General features: G+C 47.7%; 1 long non-coding RNA gene across 3 annotated transcripts in view; it reads right to left on the reverse strand.

Annotated features, from left to right (window-relative positions):
- LOC114015811 (uncharacterized) overlaps positions 1-12,842 on the reverse strand; it is a 58,016-nt gene extending 45,174 nt beyond the window's left edge. Inside the window, exon 1 of one of the 3 annotated variants that reach the window (XR_003559945.2) lies at positions 12,788-12,842. This is a non-coding gene — a long non-coding RNA (uncharacterized LOC114015811). Of the gene's footprint in view, positions 1-12,728 lie in introns of all 3 variants that reach the window. The other 2 variants (XR_003559946.2, XR_003559943.2) reach the window with 2 other exon arrangements.
- Positions 12,843-21,826: the final 8,984 nt, after the last annotated feature.

A 21,826-nucleotide genomic window follows, 5' to 3' on the forward strand; every position in this document is an offset into this window, starting at 1 on the left:
GTGAGGCCCATCCCTCAGGTGCTTGGATATCCTGCAGGAGGTGCTGAGAATGACCACCTCCACTAGCACCACAGTAACAATGACTGGGTCCTCTCCAGCCTTACCATCCATTCTTCACCACCCCCACCACCCCCAAACTTCCCACATGCATGGGCCTTCAATGACAAGGTCAGTTTTCCTGAGCTGCACTCAGCTGTCTCCCCTTTGTACACCTGCAACCATCGCCATCCTTTCTGCTGTCCTGGGTTCATCCCATCACCTCTCTATTGGTCTTGTCTTGAGGTACTTGAGGTACTCCCGCCAGGACCCTACCAGCTATGTCCAGCCCCTCCACACTTTCAGAAGGCACAACCATCTCTATGTTTCCGTTGCCTCTTCCATATGGTGCATTTGTTCTCTCCTCTCAGCCCATTCACTCGCATGTGTTTCCCTCTCAGTGCACACCAGTGGTCTTTACACATACACTTCTCGTGCAGGGCTGTGAGACAGTCTGAGCTCTGCTCCAGCTCAGTCTGGTCTCTATGGGAGATGCCTCACCCAAGAGAGGAGGCTTCTCCTCTGCTCTGGAGCATATGGCTCCTCTTGCAGTCCATAGGGGAGACCCTCAGGACACCCAAGGATAAAGCACCCATGTGCCGAAGACCTGGAGTGACCGTGCAATGCAGACACGCTTTGATGCCCTCTGAGAACTGGTCTGTAAGCAGTGCTCCTGGCTCTCCAAGGTCTCACTGCTGATGCTGATAGGAAGTCACCCTGCTTATACAGGGGAGGCTGGTGGAAATACTTGGCATGCACTTCAACTGTTGATAAGGCTAGACTATCTGCCAATACACATTGTGCCTCTCCCTCTGTCTGACTTGGAGTAGTCTACAGTTCTCATCACCATCGTATGTCAACACCTGTGCCTTCTGGCTCCTTCCACTTGCCTCACCCTTTGTACATCTTGGATTAGAGCTGCTCAGCACAGGGGTTGGCCAAGACCCCAGTGCTCAGGTCCTGCGATATCTGGCTGTTTTGGGAACTGAACCGTGGAGAATATCACAGAGGCACACAGTACTGCTGGCAACTGCATTCAAACATAAGACTTCACTTGCAGAAGTGTACATCTTGTGTCGGGCAGAGGGAGACAATGGGTGTCCTTCCTCCTACTGTTGCATGCTTGGAGGTGACAGACAGCCATCCTAATTAGGGGCTACAGAGATGACGCTTCCATGGAGAACAAGTTTTATTTATGAGCCAGATTAGTAGGCATTAATTGCTTTCTCTCCTGGTTTCTGCTCAGAAAGGTACAGTAATCACAGGAACATTTTTGACATTGTTGACATAGCTTCCCAGCCCTCCTGCTGAGAAACAGGGACTCTTGCATACTTCAAAAGGGCTTAAAGGCTCGGGTTGTGCCACCACAGTAGTAGTGCCGATCTAGGACTGGGGTGGGGGGAATTTGCATTAGAAGGATTAAATACCAGGGCTATTGTGGAATTTTAAACTGATGTTTTCCGGCTGACCACAGGCCCAGAGCTTGTGTGTGGCATGTTTGAGCCTCAAAAGTGCTCTTGATCCTCTGATCTTTTATTTCATAACATTTCTCTCCACTCCCTCCCTTCAAATGTATTTTGCTTTTCTTTTGGCTGCCGAGCCGACACACATTAGCGAAAGGAACAAGTTGGGTTGACAGTACTGGGAGCAGTATGAAGCTCAGGAAAGCTTTCTTTGCATGTATTGGAAACACTGAGTGTCAGTGTCTGGATTACTGTTGTAGTGCTGGGCCCCGGAATAACAACAAAGTTAAGACAAGCTCCATTGTGACCCAAGCGCCCTGTGAGGCTTTGCCATAGTCCTGCACAAACACTATGGGCTGTTCTTACATCAAATTACCTTCTGAGACATGGCTCTTGCTTGTGGGTCATATAAAACCCTCCTGGCTTTCATAGCTTGATGTTAAATGAGACGTTTCTTGCAGCTACGTCAACATAATGGGGTCTCTGCTGAGACAATCTGTTTCCAAACATGAGTCCACGATATTCCTGGCACTTCTCAAGTACCTCACTCTGCAGGAAGAGATTGATCCTGTGAGGATGCTCAGCCCCTCACACAACTGGCTCAGTCATGCTCCTGTGCCAGCCTGCCATCCAGCTGTCATTAGACACAGGCTCAGGCTGCACACAGATTTCCTGCTGTGGTAGCAAATGGCTTCTTATTAGGTCCTGCAGCCAACTCTGGGTTAGCTCTCAGAGTAGCCACCCCCCTGCACAGCATTGTGTAAGAAAAACATGGTTCTTGGCAGGGAAAGATGTCTGGGGCTGGGGTTTTGGGGTGGGTTTTTTGGGGTTTTTTTGCTCGGCACAGAGGTGAATACCCAGCCTTCCAACATGACGCTGCCATGTGCAGCATCCCAAAGTCATAAGAGACTTGCCTTGGCTTGTCTTTGAGGCAGACTTTGGAACCTGGAAAGGGCCAGTCTTGGCCCTTAGCATGCAGCATTGTGGTTCAGTGTCTGAGCAGGGTCTGGAAGAGAGGCACATGCCCCTGCAGACTGGGAGCACTTGGTGAGTACCACTTCTGCTCCCCCCAGTGCCACAGCCAGCAAGCATCCCTCCACAGTGGGGGCTGTGATAGCTCCATGAAAGCAGGGTCCCACAGCCTGCTCCCAACTCTCCCTTAAATCTGGCTGCCACCTCAGAGCACAGCCCTGTGGTTTACAGGGCACAGGCACCCTCTCTAAGCAGAACCATTCTCTTTCCACTGTGATGTGGCCCTTTACGGCCAAAGGTCTCAATCAGTGCCAGCTGAAATTGCTGAGGACCTAATACATAAATATATCTGTTCCTGTTCTTTCTAAAATCACTCTTGATAGCATTTCTAGTAGTTATTATAATGCAGTGAAGACTTGGCAACTCATCAAAGCTAACATTTTTCCTTAGTCTGATGTAGCAAAGTAATAAAGAGAAGCCACTAAAGATCTTGGACCAGTAACACAGCGAGGCAGCAAGGGGAGTTAAACTTTTTCCCTACAACCATGACTCAGCTTTACAGCCCATGCCCTGCAGTGTAGTTTCCCCGAAGTGATGGTTGTACCACAGCCAGCTACCCTCTACCACATCTGCTCACGCATCCAGAGATGAGTCCTCCATGGGAAGCTGAGAGCACTGTCATGGAAGCAGCAGCAGCTAGAGGCTTCATGAGCAGATGTGCTCTCATCTGCATTTGACAGATGCCTGTTAATTATTTATACAGCATGAGAGGTGTACTTGATGCTAGACAAACAGCAAGCAAGACCAGCCTCTTTCCCCAAGGAGCTTTCCATGCAGATTATGCAGATACCAACAGGCAAGGCAGGATCAGGCATGAAGGAGGGAGCCAACCATGCCATGAAGGAGGATGGTGATGAAAGTAGAGACAAAAGGTGCAAGCCATTTAGAGGAATTTGAAGGAGATGATTTGACGAAGGGAAGAGAAACTGTTTTCCACGCACGGGAAAACAAAACAGAAAAAGGCAGCAGGGATGTCAGAAATACCAGGGAGTAATGAGTAGGCATACCAGCTTGGGGCTTAAAACTGGCACAGCTCCTGCCCTGGCCACCATATCTTGCTTGTGCAATAAGGCTGTAGGAAGCTGGGAGTGAGCAGTCTTGAGACGGAGTAGAAGGGGCTGCCATAAATTGGGCTTTTGCAATATGCACGGCTGTGCAATACATTCTGGATGTGTGGCATGAAAAGATAAGCTGGAGCTGGGGAAGTACAGGCATGCCAAGATCTATGCTGGGCTGTCTGTACAGACCTATGTGGTCCTGGACACTTGGAACCACTTTGTCTCGTAGTAGTGTTGATCAGACCCCTGTGTCATCCCTCCATGCAGGGAGCAGAGCAGGAAAGCACCAGATATACTACAAGGGGGGCATAAACTCACCCCTACCTCCTCACAAAAGACACAACCCGCAGTCCAGCCTCCTTCACTCTTGTGGCTGCAGACTGTAAGGAGAAGACTTGCTAACAAAAAGGGGGCCTTTAAATCAATAGGCAGCCCAATGGCTTTTTGATTCACAGCACCCTGATTCAATATCCTGCTGGAACAAGGATAAGTCCTCCATTTGATGGTGTACTTAGTCAGACGCCTTTTTGGAATCCTGCACTGACCACATCAGACCATGCAATTTCTCTGCTCCTTGCCAGGATGCACTTACACATTGGCTGCTTTAATAGTTGAGGTGGCACTTTTATTTTAAGCACTTCTTTTCAATGGCTTCTGCAACCTTCTGAAACCATTTGGAGTTGGGTTTTTTTTTGCCCCTGGGCTGAAATTTCTCACGCTCACACTCAGCCCTGGGTGATGAAAGTTTGACGATAATCTGCTGTTGCCAGCGTCCCAACTCAACAAAGTGGTGATTTTGGGCTGGAACAACTGGAACTCCCTGATACACTGATTGGAGGAGGCACGGAACAAATTGCGCCTCCTCATTTACTCCACACACTCTAATTTGTGGATTCCTGGGTGTCTTTCACCACCGCCTCAGCACCCAGGCAGCATCCGGAGTCCAGAACACCCTCCCTGCTTCAGTCCGTGCTACCTGCTGATCCCACACTCATGAGGTCCTGCTATATGGCTTACTCACGCAGGTCACTTCATTTAAGAGACATTAGCAAAGTGGTTGATATTATTAATGAGAAGCAAAATCAAACGGAGCCTGCAGGCTTAGCAAGCCAAGTCATTGCAGGGTCACACTGCTTGTCATTAACTTTTTTTCCCTTTGGCACAAACCTTGCTAACGTATAGCTCCTGATTTTGCAGAGTGCCCATTCTTTTCCCGGTATGCCCCCCCCCGACTTCTAACACACAGTACACAGAGTTTTGCTTTCAAATCCCATAGGACAAATGGGCCTATTCACAGGATTAAGCACTGCCCAGTGTGGTTTCCAGAGCTAGCTTGACTGCAGCACAAGATCTGGGGCTCTTGATGTCAGCTGGCCTCCCCTGGGTGTGGGGAAGTGAGCTACTTCTGTGTAGGTTCTTATGGCTCTTCTTCTCTCCTTTGAACCCTGACTTTTAGGATCCCTTGGCCTCACCTTTTCCATTCCCCTACACGTGCTAGTGCCAGGAGACCCCTTCAACAACACCTTCCCCTCCCTGCAGCTAAGCCCTTGGCAACATGATCCCAGCTGAGAACCTCATCTCTTTACCCCACTGGCAGCTCAAGATCACTCAAGGGTGACATCTGAGCCCACATCCTACCTTACACGGCCCCTGTGTGCCCTGCAACTGTTGGAAAGAGCCCTGCTGGAGAGCTCTATGAAAGGCAACACCAGGCAGTGCAGAGGACTTTATCTCCTTTCACCCCATGAAGATCCCAGCTGAGCAGATACCTCAACCTGAATGTCTGTGAAGGGCGGGAGGAAAAGGTTAAAAGCCTTGAACCCCTTGAAAGTCATGAAATAGCCTGAAAGCGAAAGCATCTGGTGTTGGCCAAACATTACGGGGGCACAGCAGGGAAAAGTATCCAAAACCAGACTTAAGTCAGAAGGTCAGAGCACATCGATGGTCCTCTTATCCCCCCTTGGCACCCTCCACCCCCTGGAGCACCCATTGTGGGGCCTGCTGGGAAGCAAGCCGGTTCTGCAAAGGGCAGGCTATTAACTTGGAATCAAAAGGAGCATTCAGGCGGCCAGCAGGTCTGGCAGGAGGGAGGGCCGGGGGGAGCACAGTGCCCCATCCTCCCCTGCTACTGGAGGCCAGCCGGTTCAGCTGGGGAAGGGGGGAATAAAACGTCTCCAGTGTCGGCCGGTGAGGCTTGCTTTCCCTTTATAGCAGCCCTGATCGCTGAGCGAGAGACACTGCAGGGAGAGCTGAGTTAGAGGGGTGAGGGGGGGGGCAAATGCTGGCTGGCAAAGTCAATAGTAATTTAACACCCCGCTGACATTTTTGGTTGGCAACAAGATAGATATTTAAATCATAGCCCTCTCTCTATATACCCTTCCTCCCCACCAAAAATAAATAAATAAACCCAGCAGCCCCGGTTTTGGCCTGCCAAGAACTTGGAGCATTTGCTGTGCACTCCCTGAGCCTCACGTTGGGCACCGTCAGCTGAGCCTTCCCTTGACAACAGGGATGCTCGCTCCCCTCCTGCTTTTGGAGGGCCGCTGAGGACCAGGTGTCGCAGGGCTGGCCGCAGCAGCTGGCTGGGACCCGAGCGTGTGTCCCTGGGTTGCTGTGCAACCGGAGGCACAAGGCGCAGCGCGGCGGTGCATACGTGCCGTTTCGCCCATGCGACAGCCAGCTCATACCAGCCTCTCTGACCCCTGGCAAGGCACGCACCAGCCCCAGCTGGGCTGGCCGCCCTTCTGGGGGGAGCAGGAGAAGGCAGGACTTTGGGAAGAGAGTGGGGAAGATGGGGAGGGAGGGGGAAAAGATAAAAAGGTCTTTGTGTGTCTCAAGCAGTGCCATTAAAGAGCAGCCAGGATCTGACACTAAAGCCTTTTCCACTTGAAAATGATGCCTGAAAACAGGCGCAAGTCTTACAACCTGCCTGGTTTCTGCAGGTTACAGAGTCGTTGCTCCTCAGCCCTCAAGCCTGCAAGCTTCTTTTTATGAACTTGTTCAGACCCTGGAAGAAATGGAGCTCATTGCAGAGCCATCTCCTGCTTGGTGGGAATCGCCCCAAATCCCCAGGTCTCATGTTCTGCCTGCCTACCCCACTGCAGAGGACAGAGGATGAGCTCCAGCCTCTCCCTTACCCCCTTTCTCTCAAAGGAGTGCCTTCTCCTCGCACATGGGACTGCAAGACAGCTCTTTCCCCAGGGTGGCTCTCTGTCAGACTTTACAGCTCTGGTTTCTGTTTGCACCCTCTGTCCACGGGTCCTAATCCACAAGGCAATGAATTCAGTGGAAAAACATCCATCAGCTGCAAGGGCTGATGAATATGCCTGATAGCAATTAGGATCTAATTTGTCTAGTCTTATTATTCACATATGAGTCCTGAGATTGAGACTCCCAGTAGTAAATGGAAATTTTTCTCCCTCCCTGCACCTGGGTTTCAGTGGTTTTGATCAAACTAAAAAGCCCACCTTGCACCTCTACAGCTGCAGCCCCTGCCTGCCACCACTGGGCTGGATGCAGCAGAGAAAAGCACTGTCTTTGCGAAGGGGGAAGCAAGAAGGGGAGATAGCTTGGAAGAACACATGCAAGTTATGAATATGCAGTGGAGATTTATCCCCAGAGCCTTTCCAACGGGATGACCTCCAGGTGAGCAGCAGGAAGAAGATGCCAATAGAGTTGTCAGCAAGAAACTTTTGCTAACATCTGTGGCAAGGTCTGTGACTGCCGTAGAGCTGGCAGGGACTGAGGTACTGCCCATCAGCCCGCTTTCCCTGTAAGTGTGCTGGCCATTTGTCTGAAAAGCTGCGGAGAGAAAAAAGGGAGGTGCAAAGAACTAAGTGATGCCCCGTATAACTATAGTATCAGCTCACCCTGGTCTCCTTTGCACATCGGCATGGCTGATGGGGAGCTCAGGGCAGGACTGCACATCCAAGAGCCTTTAAGTTAAGGCTATAGACCAAAAAATGCCTGAAGGCTAACCTGCTGCCAAATGCAGGTGCTGACTGTGAATGTTAGGGCTAAAGCTGCTGCTTTAGAGTAGATTCTGACCTATTCCCTCCCTTATAGTGCAGCAGCAGGAGAGCTGCCTAGTGCAGCCCAGCCTTTCAAATGTTGGTGCCTGAAAGTAGGTTCCAAAATATGTGTGGAGCAACCCTTTTCAGAAGCTCAGTGCATGTGGATGAATAACATCAGATGTCCTCTGAGCTATTGAAAACATTTTCCAGCTGCATAACTCTGGGGTTTGGAGCCAAATTTGAGGTGAGGAGGATGGAAGAGTTTGGTTTCACTTGTTAGCAAGTGCTCCAGTTCATACCCAGTGGAGAAAAGGGACTAGCAAAATTAAGGACAGCTACAGCAGAAGACAATAGAGACAGAAAATTGGTCTGTTAGCAGATTTCCACCCATTCTTTTTGTAAGCCCATAAATAAATATGTCTCTAATGCCACTGTTTGTTTTTATTCTTCCTGAAAATGCTCCTCCTATTATTTTTACCTCATCCCTTGGCTCTCTTTGTAATCCCTCTAGTACATTCTTTTCTTAAAGGAAATCTAGTCTGAACTGAAGAAAGCTCATGCTCCACAGCCACGCAGTAAGACATTCAACACACCTCTGTTAGGGCCTGGAGTACAGTGGGTTATGGCATGCGGCTATTGGTTGTGCCACTGACTGAATGGAAACAGGAATGACTATAGGACTGTGCTTCCTTCTGTCCATCAGGCGTGTCTTACTGTCGGGAATGGTAGACAACAGGTACTAGGAAATGTTCTTTTTTCTCAGTGACCATCTAAAATTGAGCAGTCTTTTCTTCCTGTATAATTCTTAGTTTATATTCACCTGCATTCAGGGCCAAGGGGATGTTTGGGGATGCTGAGCTTTATACACTGTTGGGCTTTGCCATATAGCCTGAATAGACCCCATGTGCTGCTGAGTGGACAAACCTGGATGATGGAAGCAGTGGCTGTAAGAAGAGGTAGACTATGAGTGTGCAAGGCTGTACACAGATGAGTGCTGCCCCCAGATCAGCTAATGATCTCGGATGTTCCCATCAGAGACAGCCTCTCGCTCCATGTGTCTCTGGGAGCTGGCTTTATGAACCAAAACCAGCCCAGGATCTTTGCCTGCAGTTCCAAAATAGTCCCTTTCTTGCCTCTCTCCTTCCAGCTCCCTCCCTATAACCAACACCTCCCCAGCACCAGCAGGATGGTGGAACTCCCAAGGGTGTGGCGGTGGCAGGGAAATCCCAGACATCTGGAGACTATCTATTGCAGGGGAGGAGGATGAATGCCCATCTTCCCATGAGAACTCAGGAGTTGTGAGCAGAGGGACCACCCAGCCTGTCTAGGGACAAGACTACTGTCTTCCAAGTCCCTTCAACATTCAAGCGAATGTTGCTCAAGGACCCCAGTGGGCTGGCTTTTACAAGACATCCTCATGATGTTCTTCAGGCATCAACAGAAACCTGTCATTTGGCCTAAACGAGAATGAAAGAATTTGAACCTCCCAGGCCTTTAACCTTCTTAGTCCTGGCTGGTCAATGTACCAACAGGTACTGACTGGTATTTGAACTCTCATTTCTTTACAGGGAGTTTCACTGGCAGGGAGGAGACATCCTCATGGCAGAGGACTCGTGGGGGTTCTGAACTTGGTGTTTTCTGAGTTATTCTCCTGCGAACAAACTCCCAGAGGAGAAGGTGACACAAAATCAATTGCACAGATCAATACCTGTACTGATGTATTTCCTGGTGACAGGCCAGATGGCCAGTTGAAGGTAAACAAAATCTGAACAAAGTCTGGGCACAGCAAGAGGTTCCAGATGGGAACCAGAAGTTCAGAGCTCATCAGAACCATCTCCATGCACACATTACAGGCACCAACCAAACACTAATAAATGATTAACAGAGCTGTTGTACATTAGCCTCAGCTTTTGGTTCCCTCTCACTATTTCTGGATAATTAAAAAAAAAAAAAAAAAAAAAAAAAAAAGCAGATGATAGGGAATTCTGCATTTGGATAAATTAATTAGATATTCAGCTCTCTGTGGACCTCATACAATCCTAAGAACCCTGTTTGCCCTCCCCAAATGCCTCAGACCACAGATTAGCCATTTCAGTTGAAGGCTGCTCGAAGGCAGTTCCCTTTGGAGTCCATCCAAAGCCTTAAGCATCCAACTCTTCCATGAGGCCCTAGAGTAATGCAGCAACCCCTTTCTTCCTTCTGTGAACTGAATGATCTTTATCTTCAGTCAGTTCTTTAAACAATGGGAGATACGAGACCTGGGGATGGAATCTTTTGCTTATAATGAAGAGCTGATACAAGAAAATCACGTGGGTTTATTGCCTCCTTCAGACCCTCCTCCCACACTTCCACTTTCCCTTCACTTTCTGTGTCTTTAACCTGTGAGCAGTCTGGACATCCACATGCCACTGCTGCCTCTTGGTCCATTTTCCGTGCCTGCAGTGCTACAGCACTGTAATACCAGAAATATCCTTTCTTTCCGGGGTACCACTCGCTCTTTTGCACTCAATGGTACAGTCACACTGCAAGGCCTGTGATGGGCTGAAGGGGAGGAAGGCTCATCCCTTGGACACCTTCCATCTGTTTTGTCAGGCACCAGCCCTAGCTTTCAGTAATGGCCTGAAACTGATGGGACTCTGATATCCAGCTATGACTGGGTATAGCACAAGTGGGCAGACGTATCTGGAGCTGAAATCAGTCTTGCTCCTCCTATTCCAGCCGGGGTCTTCATAGCCTCCCCTTGAGCATGGGCATCTAGATCTAGAGAAGAGCACTGGTCTAGGCCCCTGGGAGCAAGAGTGAGGAGGGCACCAGAGGGGACTGTCCCCTGGGAGCACTGCAGAGCACAGCAGGTCTGCACCAGACAGCTTCCTTCTCATTCTCTGACCTTCAGTTCCCCCATTCAATAATTTTATTCATTATACAACAGCAGGATTAGACAGTGCCTGCTGGTTGGCACGCTCCGATGGGCATTAATACCTGCTGGCACAGAAGCAGGCACATGCCAGTACTCCTGTGTGCTAATGAAAAGGCACCATTTCCACTTCCATTTCAGCACACACTGAGGTTTCCTGAAAGCCAGCATTGATCATTGTGTCCAGGAGAACATGTGCTGCCTTACATCTCCAGGAGTCCTGCTGCTTAGGGCAATGGTTGCCATCAGAGAGCTGGATGATGTCAAACTGGACCCTTACTAAATTATCATGGGGCCAGGGCTTGTCAGCACTGTGTCACTCAATGGAGACTTCCAGCGGCATGTTGTCTTCATGTACACTGGGGCTATCCCGGCATCCCTTGGTGAATAGAGTGAAAAGCTGCACCAGGGCAGGCTCAATGGTGCAGCTACTCACTACTTTTGGGTTCCCACTGGGATGTTTGCTTTAAAATTCCACGGTTTGCTTTTCCCCAAGTTCTGCAAAAGCTTCTTTGTCAAAAGAGGCTGGAGCAGTTCACCTGCCACCCTCTAGGAACTCCTCTATCACCATGACTCCTTTTGGGTCCTCTGCCATCCTGTTGAACCCTCGAGAGGTGGTGGTGATGGAAAGCTGAGAGAAGTGGGAGGTAGGATTTCCCTGGCCGACTTGTATATAGCCCTGCCACAGTGCCCTCACCCAGAGGAACTGGCCTTGGGGACTAACCTCCAGGCAGAGCAGTGAATAATGTTTGACTTGGAAGGAGGACAGATGGAAGGAGCTGTCACAGAAATGTTGAACAAGCTACAGAAGAGAGATATCCTGAACTCCCAGTTCTACAACCCAACAGCAAGAAGACACCCCACAATGCTGCACGTGAGCTTACTATTGTCTTATCAGATTAGCTGGAACTCACTGTCTCAGGGTGCTACAGGGCACAAGAGCTAAGCGAGATATTTTTTTTTAAGAAACAGATAGTATTTATAATGGTCTCCAAATTTTGTGTTGGAATAGTAACTATCTAAAACATGTCAGACTTCCAAAAGAAAAATGTCCTTTATTGCTTCTGATAAAAAGATTCCAAGGCCACGGTGCTGAGAAGGAATTTGCCCTCAAGCTTGCTTAGTCCAGAACCAACCACTGCAGAGTATCTTGCAAGATTTCTCTGGAGGAACTGATAATAATCGCATTTGGACTCAGAATGGATGTCAGAGCTTTGGAGCCATTAGGCTGATTCAGACGTCTGCTATGACCAGAATGGACAGCATGTGTCCACCTGATCCATGAATATTTATATTTGTGACCTAGCTGTGATGTGTGGGGAAATAAAACCTTTGAAAGAGTGGGGTACTAAGTGCAGAAATGGCCATGGTAGGTACTAGCACGGAGGGATTCGTATCCTGCAGGTGACAGATCTGATGTTGTATGGGAAACCGAATTTAAAGCAATGCTCCAGGACTATTAGCAGCATCCTGGCACTGCTGCAGTTCAGTGTGCCACACAGCAGGTCATTTGAAGCTTTTGTGAGTAGGACCATCCACACACACATGCTTGGTGATGACCTCCCACCCCCAGAAGGTTTGAGGGCATGAAGACTTGCTGCCCAGCTCTTTGGGTGTGGGAACTTTGTTTCTGTTCCACACATGCAGCTCTGCAATTCAGGCCCTGCAAACAATAGTTTGGACACTCCAAGAGCAGCGAGCAGGCAAGGGGTGTGACTGGAGCGGCTCTATTCCCAGAAGCCAGGCCAATTCTCTGATGGGAGCTCAACCGGCATCTCTGCTCAGTGTCCAGGAAAGTGGTTTTGGCAGCCTTTCTGTAGATGGTTCCAGTTCAGGAGAAACTGCTGGTAGATTTGGGACAGGCAGCATGCAGATCGCAGCTGCATGCAGCCAACAGCACAGAAAACCTTCGCCAGAGACACTCGTCCAGCATGCTTGATTTTGACTTTTTTTTCACTGTATTGCATTGTTCTTGGGTGCCAACACCTTTCACTCCCCTCTGCCCGAGCAGCCCTTTATTACCAAACCATGCCACAACTCCTCTCTACCCAAACTTTTCTTTGCTTCCCTACTCCTTCCCCCACAAAAGGATTCCTCTTTCTCCTCTGCTTCAGACTCATATGTCCCCGAGAAAACACCCTAATCAGAGTGTTTCCTAAGTACAGTGAATATAGGAAATCGTTCTGCTTAAACAAAAAGGCCTGCTACTAACCTGCATGAGACAAACATCCTCTCCTTAAATTCTTTGGGACAGGCACCATTTCATCCTACCTCTCAGAGAGATCCCCAGCACAAAGCCTCTGTGTGCAGCTCAGTTGCAGTTAACAAACAGGAACTATGAACTGAGCTTGCAAGGGGTGAAATGGTAAAACTGACCTTACTGGAATAAGTTCATTCCCCTTTGCAATTATCTGGTGACAGACTTCACCTCAGGCTGAATAAATATAGTAATTCAGTTTCCAGAGCTCCAGTTACTATTTCATAAATGGTGCTCAGTTGTGACTTGGCCCAGCTTCAAACAGGGATGGGTAGGTTAGCTCTGATTGATTTGTTCTTTAAGTAAAAATTAGAGCTGGTACAATGCCAGGATAGCAGTCCCCATGTAGGGAATGATGTCTCTGAAACAGGGAATGTGGCTTTGGACCTCGAGCTGGGCTCTGACACCAACTCAGCAGGTGATCTTCAGAAAATGACCATTCTTCAGGTTTCAGTTTCCTGAAAGCAAAGGCGGGTATCACAACACAGCACCACAGGAGCGACATGAGCTTCTTCACCTTTCTTGTGTCCAGTATAGAGTCTTGTACCATTTAGGGTCCACTTCAGGTGGGATTTCTTTCTGTGGAGCACTTCCTAAAATCACTGTCCTCAAGTGCTCATGAGCATTGCTTTGATGGAGAGCACCATAGATATCTAGCTACTAAGCAATCCTCTGATGGAACAAAGCTTTCCCTGCTTTGTTTGGACCAGACAGGACAAAAACTATGAAACACGTCAGCAGAGGCCTAGGGATTATAGAAAACATGTTTGAAATAAGTCAGAAATGAGCCTTCATACTTCAGTGAACATTTGTTCCTGGAACATAAGTCAACACTGACACAAACATGGGGGTTTTAACCCTGTCTCCAATGAGATTCCAAAAAACAGTGACTGACAACACCTCTGCACAGCAGCATACGTCCAAAGCTGTGGAGACTGAGGACAGGAAAGAGGTACTGGTGGAACCAGGGCTGGAAAAGCTCTGGACCAGCTAAGAGGTCCACCAAACTCAGGCAGGAGGCCAGATGACAGCTGTGAAAGGCACAGGATTGGAAGAATGGTGGAGATGTTCTAGATCTGGACAGAAGGGGAGCAGCAGCAGAGCTGCATGTGAGGCAACGTGGACCGACATGGGTGGACCGACATGGGAAGGGATGTTGTCACTCTGTCACTGTCAGGTCAGTCACTGGCCTGCAGCCAGGCAGCACTGCAAATGGCCTTGCACCACTGTTGGAATGGAATGGAAAGACAAGACAGCATAGACAAGGTTGTGAAACCCACCACAGATACATGCAAGGAGCATGGACACCTTTAGGTCATTAAGGGAATGAGATATTAAGGTGAGGCTTCACACTCCCAGACTTCATGGAGCAGAGCCCCCTCCCCATGGCAGCCCTCAGCATGCACAAAACTGTGCTGGTGCACTGTTCAGCCCCGCTGACGGTGATGCAAGGGCACAGTGCAGTATTTCTGCAGCCCTCGGAGCTGTGTGCAGTTCAACAGCAGCTCTGGGGAGAGCAGCAGCTCTGCGGTCTCTCCATGACAGCCTGCTTTGCATGGGGCTGGCACCTGCGGTGCAGGTGACAGCACAGGAGGACACGGCTGGTGTTTAGCCCTCATGATGGGGAAGCATGTGCTCTGCCTGAAGGGTGGCCAGCCTTCTGCTTCCGCAGAGGGAAGAAATGAAATGGATTGTGTGAAGGAGACACAAATGTTAGAAATTATCTATATAATCCTGTCTGGAGAAGTTTACTGTAAATAACACGATGTGTGCACCACACTGCTTTTGGCACAGCTGATTTATTTTTTTTTTTAAAGCATGTTTATTGTTGATAAAAGTCCAGAGACACTGACACAATCTCGAAGTTATCCAGAGAGACTCAAAATATCCCATGGTTGGCAACATGAAACAAAAGCTTTGATGTACCAAGGATGCCTCAGCACCAGCAGAGCTGCAATTCCTGGGTTACGGCATCCCACAGGACAACCCACCCATAACTGCCACTGAGCTTCCACACAGTCCCAGCAGGCGGGATCTGAGGTAGCCCTGCATGGGACAGCCTCAGCACGGAGACAGCCACTGCTTGTCCATGTCCCCAGGGGACTGGGAACATCATCATCCCCATGGGGTCCAAGGTCCCCTTGGTTGGAAGGGCTTCAGCAGGGGACCCTGCTGAGCACCAGGACACGTGCCTGCAGGCCTGGCGCCACGGGCAGCCACTGAGAGGCCTTGGAAGCCAACCTCAGAAACCCTCAGGACTACATTTGGCTCTCAAGATGCCACTTATGTGACCCTTCCCTAGCCAGCTGGCTCGCAAGCCAGCCTCTTCTGCAGTTTCAGTTGCTACACAAAGCTGTTCACAGCAGCCTGGGCGCAGACACGGGCCAGAGCTTATATGGAAGGGAGGACAGGTAGGGAGACCCTACCAGAAAAGCAGAAAAGCCAAAACAAATTAAAAATGTACCCATGATGGCAAGCAGCAAGAGCTCAAGGTTCATTTTCTCCAGTTCAACATGGTCAGCCTTGGATTGCTTATGTAGGCTTTGGTCCAGCACAGACCTGGGCCTCCAGCTAATCCCACCCTTGGGGTCTCAGGGCAACAGAGAACATAGCTCCCAAAGAGAGGTTCCATAATTCCTTCCATAGATTTTTTTTTTTTTTTTGCCCTTGTGGCTTGGAACCTCAATGTAAGACACTTTAAATAGGTCTGATTTTTTTTTTTCAGCCAATGTTGAAAACCCAGTCCCTAGATGGATGGGCACTGAAAATCCCAAGTAAATTATGAAAATCCCAACCTAAATAAATAACCAGTTAATACTTACAATATCAAAGTACGGCAATGAAGGAGAAGAACCTGACAGCTAGTATCATAGAATCAGAATCATCTAGGTTGGAAAAGACCTTTAAGATTATCAAACCCCTGCTCAGTGCAATTGCATTGGGAACAAGGTTTGGGAAACCCCATTCCCACCTGTGACAGGATCCCTCTTGCAGATGCAGTGCTGGCAGTCATCACCACCCTAGCTGCAGCACCCCAGCCTCGTCCTGGTGTCCTGCACAGAGGTGAGCTTTGCTCATGGCAAATGTCTCTCACAGACTGTCAAACCCAAACATGAGTTGTGCTGTTGCCGGAGGTCAAGGGAGGTAAAGACTTTACATGAATATGCTGGAAACAGAAAACAAACACAAACACAAAAATCCCCAGCAAGAAAGGACAAGCCAATCTTAACAAGCAATTCCGTTACCCGTAAATAAAAAGAAGGCAATCACAACATGCCTTAAGCTTGGGGGAGCCAAAAGCTGTCTCTTGTCTGTGGGTGACTGATGGCTTTCCAGCACCAACTTGCCTGGTGTCGTTTGTCACCTGCGAGGGGTAAGCTGCTCCTGAAGGCTCCTCTGTGCTGGTGTGTGTGCGTGCATGCATGCAACTCACGGAATTTCAGCAAAGACGCGTAAGAGGATTGTAGTCCTGGTTCAGCTAAAGACTTAGGATTCTGCATAATGTGTTAAGAAGAGCTTAATGCAATCCTACTACTCTGCCACAGAAACCCTGAACAGCGGCCTGTCTGTTCTCACCTTTCCCCATCTGCTAGCCAGCTGTGCAAAAGCTGGCTTGCCCCAGGACTCTTTAAAGGAGCAGGTGCATAGGCAGAGGTTGGGATTCTGCGTCTGTCTTCTCATGGGAGCAGTTTTTTGTGTTCACTACAGTAAAAAGACACTGTGCTGGACACCTGATGCAAAACTCTTACAATGTGGAGACTTTGCATTTTTGCATAATCTGGAGGCCTCTGGGAGGTGCGTCACAAGAAAGGAGGCTTCACAAAAGGTCTTCAAGAAAGGAGCTCTGAAAAGGGATCAGAGAGATGGAAAAGAGCAGTTTCATGTCTCAGAGGCAGGAAATAGTCTGAAAGTGAGGAACGCAGCCCTTGGCCAAAATTATATTATCCAGGAGGACATGCACTATTGCAGAGCAAGTTATCATGGCTAAGGCAACATCGGTGGTGTGCACTTGAGATGAGACCAGCTGGCTGAGAATTAGAGCAAGGATGGCAAAGAGTAGGGAAAAAGGGAACAGAAAGGCAAGATACTTGTAAATCAAACCTGAATATCAGTCAATAGTGAGGTCAAAAGGCTGGGTGAGGGTGTTTCCTGCTACTCAGTTGCTGGGAAAGTTTTGGGTTTTGGCAGCTAAACTGGTCACACGCATCCTTATTCTGAACTTCTCCATGTCCTTGTGTCCCATCTGCAAAACAAAGTTATTGTGAAATACTTTTTCCTAGCTTCTGCCTAGATTCTATTCAAGTTACAATTGCTCTGTGCCATGGACAGTCTTGTTGCATGCTTAGGCACAGTGCATAACTCCTCTGGAGGCTCCAGTCACTACAGGAGATAGCGATCTCTATGCAGATTAGAATTTCCCAAAGTTGGCACACTGACCAGGATACTAGCACAATGCAGACTGGGAAAAAAATAAAGGAAGAAAATGTATTAAAACCTGATTGGCTCCCAGATAGTGAAAAACAACAGTTTCATCTGAATGTGGGTGAGGCAGGGGAAGGAAATGGACTGGAATGTGGGCTATTCCCTATTCTGGAAGACAGCAGAATGCTGGGACGTCATTTCCATGCTCCATATGCTGGACAGTATCTGGGTAGAAAACTAGAAAAGTGAAACAGCAGTCAGAGCAGATCTCCGATACAAAGTGATCTCTGTTGTTCATAATCAGGCAACAATCAGGTGATGCATGTTATAATGTCTGTCCTAGATGAATATGGCAGACCAGTCCATATACACAAGCTTTATGTATTTATGAGGCTGTATTCTGGAAAGCAGCGAGTCTGGGGAGCTCTGACGGGTTACACAGACACTTCAGTGGAAGTTGACTCCAGGCAGAACAAGAATGCCTAACTTATTTCTCCTGGTAGTTAGTTAAGGAGATACACAGTAGAAGAAAGAACATGATTTTCCCACTGGCATGGCATCGACAAAACATTTACCAGATGACTACATTCAAGAGGGAAGCAGAATGACTGGGAAAGGTTCAGAAATGAGCTATAGGAATGATATAGAATCTTTAAGATGCTCTCTAGCATGAGAAACTCTTCAGGATCCTATTTAGTTTATCAGAAGAAAGTTAGGGACACTATGATGTTTTAACGATCTACTAAGCAAAAATATGTCCAAAAGCAGGAAGGCCTATTACTGCACAAAATAAATCCTAAAAAGTTCAGTCCAGAAGATGGAAGCCATAAAATTCAAACTGGAAGTAAGATGCAAGGGTTTTTTTCAAGATTTGAGGAAAGGGATAATTGAAAGCATTTCCTGAGGGAAGTGGTGAAATTGCCATCACTTGGACTCTTTACATCCAGTCTGGGATGACTGCTAAAGTACGTGGTCTAGTTTACCAGAATGTTTTGGATTTGATAAGTAGTGGGGAAGAACAAAGTGTCTGGACTGCCAGCTGGCCAGACAGAGTTCTGTATGTTGGGTTTTGCAAGTGATGTGACGAGATCAGCCACTGCGGTCCTTGTGGCTGTAGCAGTAAGATCTCGTAATGCATTTTCCATCTGTGATTTTGAAAATTGCTTTCATAAACAGCCAGTGAGGTGGGCTGACCTGCTGTGACTGTGACCAGAGAGTCTCCTTCCTCAATGCCTGATCAAAGCTAAAATCTTTGGTGGCAGTGCCTAATGACCACAGTCCTTCTGAGGAGACAGATAATGAGAAATGACCATGATGGGATTTTTCCACTATGTTCAAGCTGCCTAATGTTTGGCATGCAGGCAATGCTGGAACCAGAGCTGGAGTCTCAATGGAGTTTTCCTTACATCTGCTGGCACCGATTTCATCATCCATGTGCAATCTTCTCTAGAAGTCTGTGCACAGGGTGAGATGGAAGCACTGATCTTTTGTATGCCTCGAGACAATGACTCAGCTCTTACACTGCATTTTACTGGGGCCAGCACTAGGTGTAGAAAATTAAATGTATAAACAATAACTATCATCACTTTCAGGGTGTGCCTATTGAAGAGTCAGTCCAATCAGGAAACTTCAAGGAGACAAGAAGATCTTATGGTTAGGCAATAGTAATGGAGAACACCATACCTGGCTTCAACTCTGAGCTGTGCTATTAATGCTTTTTGACCCCGTGCATGGTCTCCTCCATGCCTGGACTTTCGTAGCAATAAGAAGAATTATACTTCCTGGCTCCCACCCATTGCTTTACAGATTCCCAAGTGCAGGAGCTTCCTATATGCTTGTGCACTACCTGGCAAAGAAAAGTACATTTTGAGCTTCCGGATTATTTTTTAAAAAATGTCTAATAATAACTCCCACATCTGCTGAACATAGTCACAATTTAGGAAGCAAAATATGTTGCCTTAGGTGAGATTTCAGGGGAATCAGAAAGACTGTATTGATGATTCCTAAACAGTTTATTTTCTTCCCTATCATCCCTTTCCAATAATGCCAAAGATAGATAGTTTCCCCAATCTGTTCTGTAGTCCGTTAGATCATATGGTTTTAAACCAGCCCAGCTCTCAGACTGCTGTCCACTAAAGACAACTTCTTTCTTCTCTCTTCACCACTTCTCTCTCCCAACATCTTCCATTATTCCCTGGTTGTGTCACTTTGGTAAGTATGTGAGTCCCTCCTGCTCCACCGTTATTTTGTTTGATTTTGTTCTGTGTTCAAGCAGAACCTTGCTACAAGGCTATAGAAATCATTGGGAGCTTTTCCATTCATTTCCATGAGCTCTTGGCCCAAGTTCACTCAAATCTTCAGCTTACTTGTCTTATCCTTAGTGCTGAGAGCTCGTTTACTATTGCTGGCAGGCCTGGAGACCGGTCAGTCATTCCATAATGCAATTGCCTAGGAACTACACATTCTAAAACGTTTGCTTAGAAGCCGGTGGGAGTGAAAAATAGCAGTGGGATGAGATTGGGGAAGGAGAGTAATATTGGTGTTCAAAACCCCCTTTGCCTAATGCTCATGAAAAAAACAGTTCACTAGAACATTTACAGGAGCAAGGAACACCACGTCTCACATGCTGGGAAGAGAATGGCATAAACTGCTTCTGGAGAAGAGATTGAGGTTCAGCGAAAGATTTTGGGAAGTGAGTCACAACTTGTTAGTGAATTCTTTCAGGTTTCAGAGAGGATAGAAATATTCCACCGTAAATCAGTAGAAAGTTACAAAAATATCTATGAAATGCTTAAAATACCCTGAAGGAATCTAGTACTTGCCAATTCCCAAAGCTGTGCAGTCCTGCATGATGACATGGAGAAAGGAAATGCTCTTGTTCCCTAAGCAAATGTGGACTGTAAGTAGCACAGCACTCTCTTTGGGATGCTGATGTACAAAGAGAATTCAGGAGAGCAGAGGTGACCTTTCAGGATGAGGAGGGCAGTCCCAGCCAAGCTGAGTTTATGTCTGGACCCAAGTCAGAAAATTCAGCACAGGCCCCCAGGCACTGTCTGAGTCCATGAGAGAGAAATCTGGGCTACAGAGAATAGTCTGTCAGTGCGTGGGCAAGGGAGACCATTCTTTAGCATCTCGTCACAACCTCTAGATCAACTTTACAAATCAGGGAGTGCTCTAGAGCCTTTCCAACAAATGGTGAGTAAAAGCAAGTGTGGTTCCCAGGATCTCTAGGGAAAGCTCCTTTATGCCTTCTCATCCTGTCTTGGAGATCTCAGCGTACTCCAGTATTTCTTAAACATCCAGTCTAGTTATAGAGGGTGCAATGAGAAAGATCTCAGTTTTGCTTACCAGGAGAAAGTTCTTCCCTTATCTCTGTGCTGAAGCTCTTTGCTGGGGGTAGAGAGGAGTTTACAAACACACAAGGTAGACTGTTGAGAGCTCGCCTCTTAGCACTCCTGCTCTCAGGGTCTTGGGAAGCCAGGCTCTGCAGCACACAGGTTTCACTCTGGGTATTACCGCTGTATTCCAACACAGCCAACTGATTCCGATTCAGCAGTGGTGACCTCCAGAAACAGAGGGAGTGCCCATCCATCTCCAGATGGGTGCTGAATAGAAAAATGAAAGTAACCAAATAAAAATCCCTGGAAACGGAGATGGTGACAGCAAAAAAAATGGAAAGTAACTTTGTTACTCATCAGGTTATTACCTTTGGAAAGGAAACTACATAATTGAATATTCCTCTGGACCATTCATCTTAGTTCTTCTAACTTGATATCAATAGCTGCCAGGTGGTGCCTGCACAGGCCAGTCAAATCAGATTATGTTATCATAGTTCTCCAGTCATCGCCAAGAGCAGGATCATGATCATGACGAGGAAATCTAGTTATTCAGGTACATGTTACCTTATTAAAAGTTTGAGCAAAGTACATTGAGCTGTTATAATGGGATTAGAGTTTGAGTTGTGTTCCCAGGGTTGCCATGACTCTGTGCTTTTGGTGCTTTGCTGTGGGTCTTGGAAAGCGCAGCTCCACTCTGGCCAACCACAAATAATACAGACCATCATCCCAGAGGAGTGGGCACCAGCATGGACTGTGGCCAAGAGTATGAAGCTTGTGGAGAATATTTTTATCTAGGTACAAATGCCTGAGGCAGAGACTGAAGGACCCCATATGAGAGAGGTGTGGAAGGTTCCCAACATCAGCTCACACTAAGCAAAGCAGCAATCAAGCAAAGCTGGAAGAAATGGCTTTGTTAAACGTTCTAGAGTCTCAACACCCAGTCCCAGCCTTTTGCTCCAGTATTAATAGATGTCCCTCCAGTTATCTGGTCTTTTCTCTTTAGTCTCCTGTCCCAATAGGGTATGAAGAGGTCTGAAAGGTTTCCTCTCCAGCTGACAGGAGTTCTCAGGGGTTGCCCTCCTCCACATTCTCAGTGAATAGAAAACCACATTGCGATAGGCACTAAAAGGTGTTTCTCAGATGCAGACAGTGAAGGACAAAAGCTAAGGCAAGCAGGTGGAGCCGACTGCAATGAACATCAACTTCTTGAGCCACTTCTACAGACAAATACGTTTCTTGCTCCAGAGCCACCAACACAGCATTTTTTAACACTGCCAAAGTTATTTTAATAAA

The sequence above is a fragment of the Falco cherrug genome, chromosome 13 (assembly GCF_023634085.1).
Source record: "Falco cherrug isolate bFalChe1 chromosome 13, bFalChe1.pri, whole genome shotgun sequence".
NCBI classification, from domain to species: Eukaryota; Metazoa; Chordata; class Aves; order Falconiformes; family Falconidae; genus Falco; species Falco cherrug.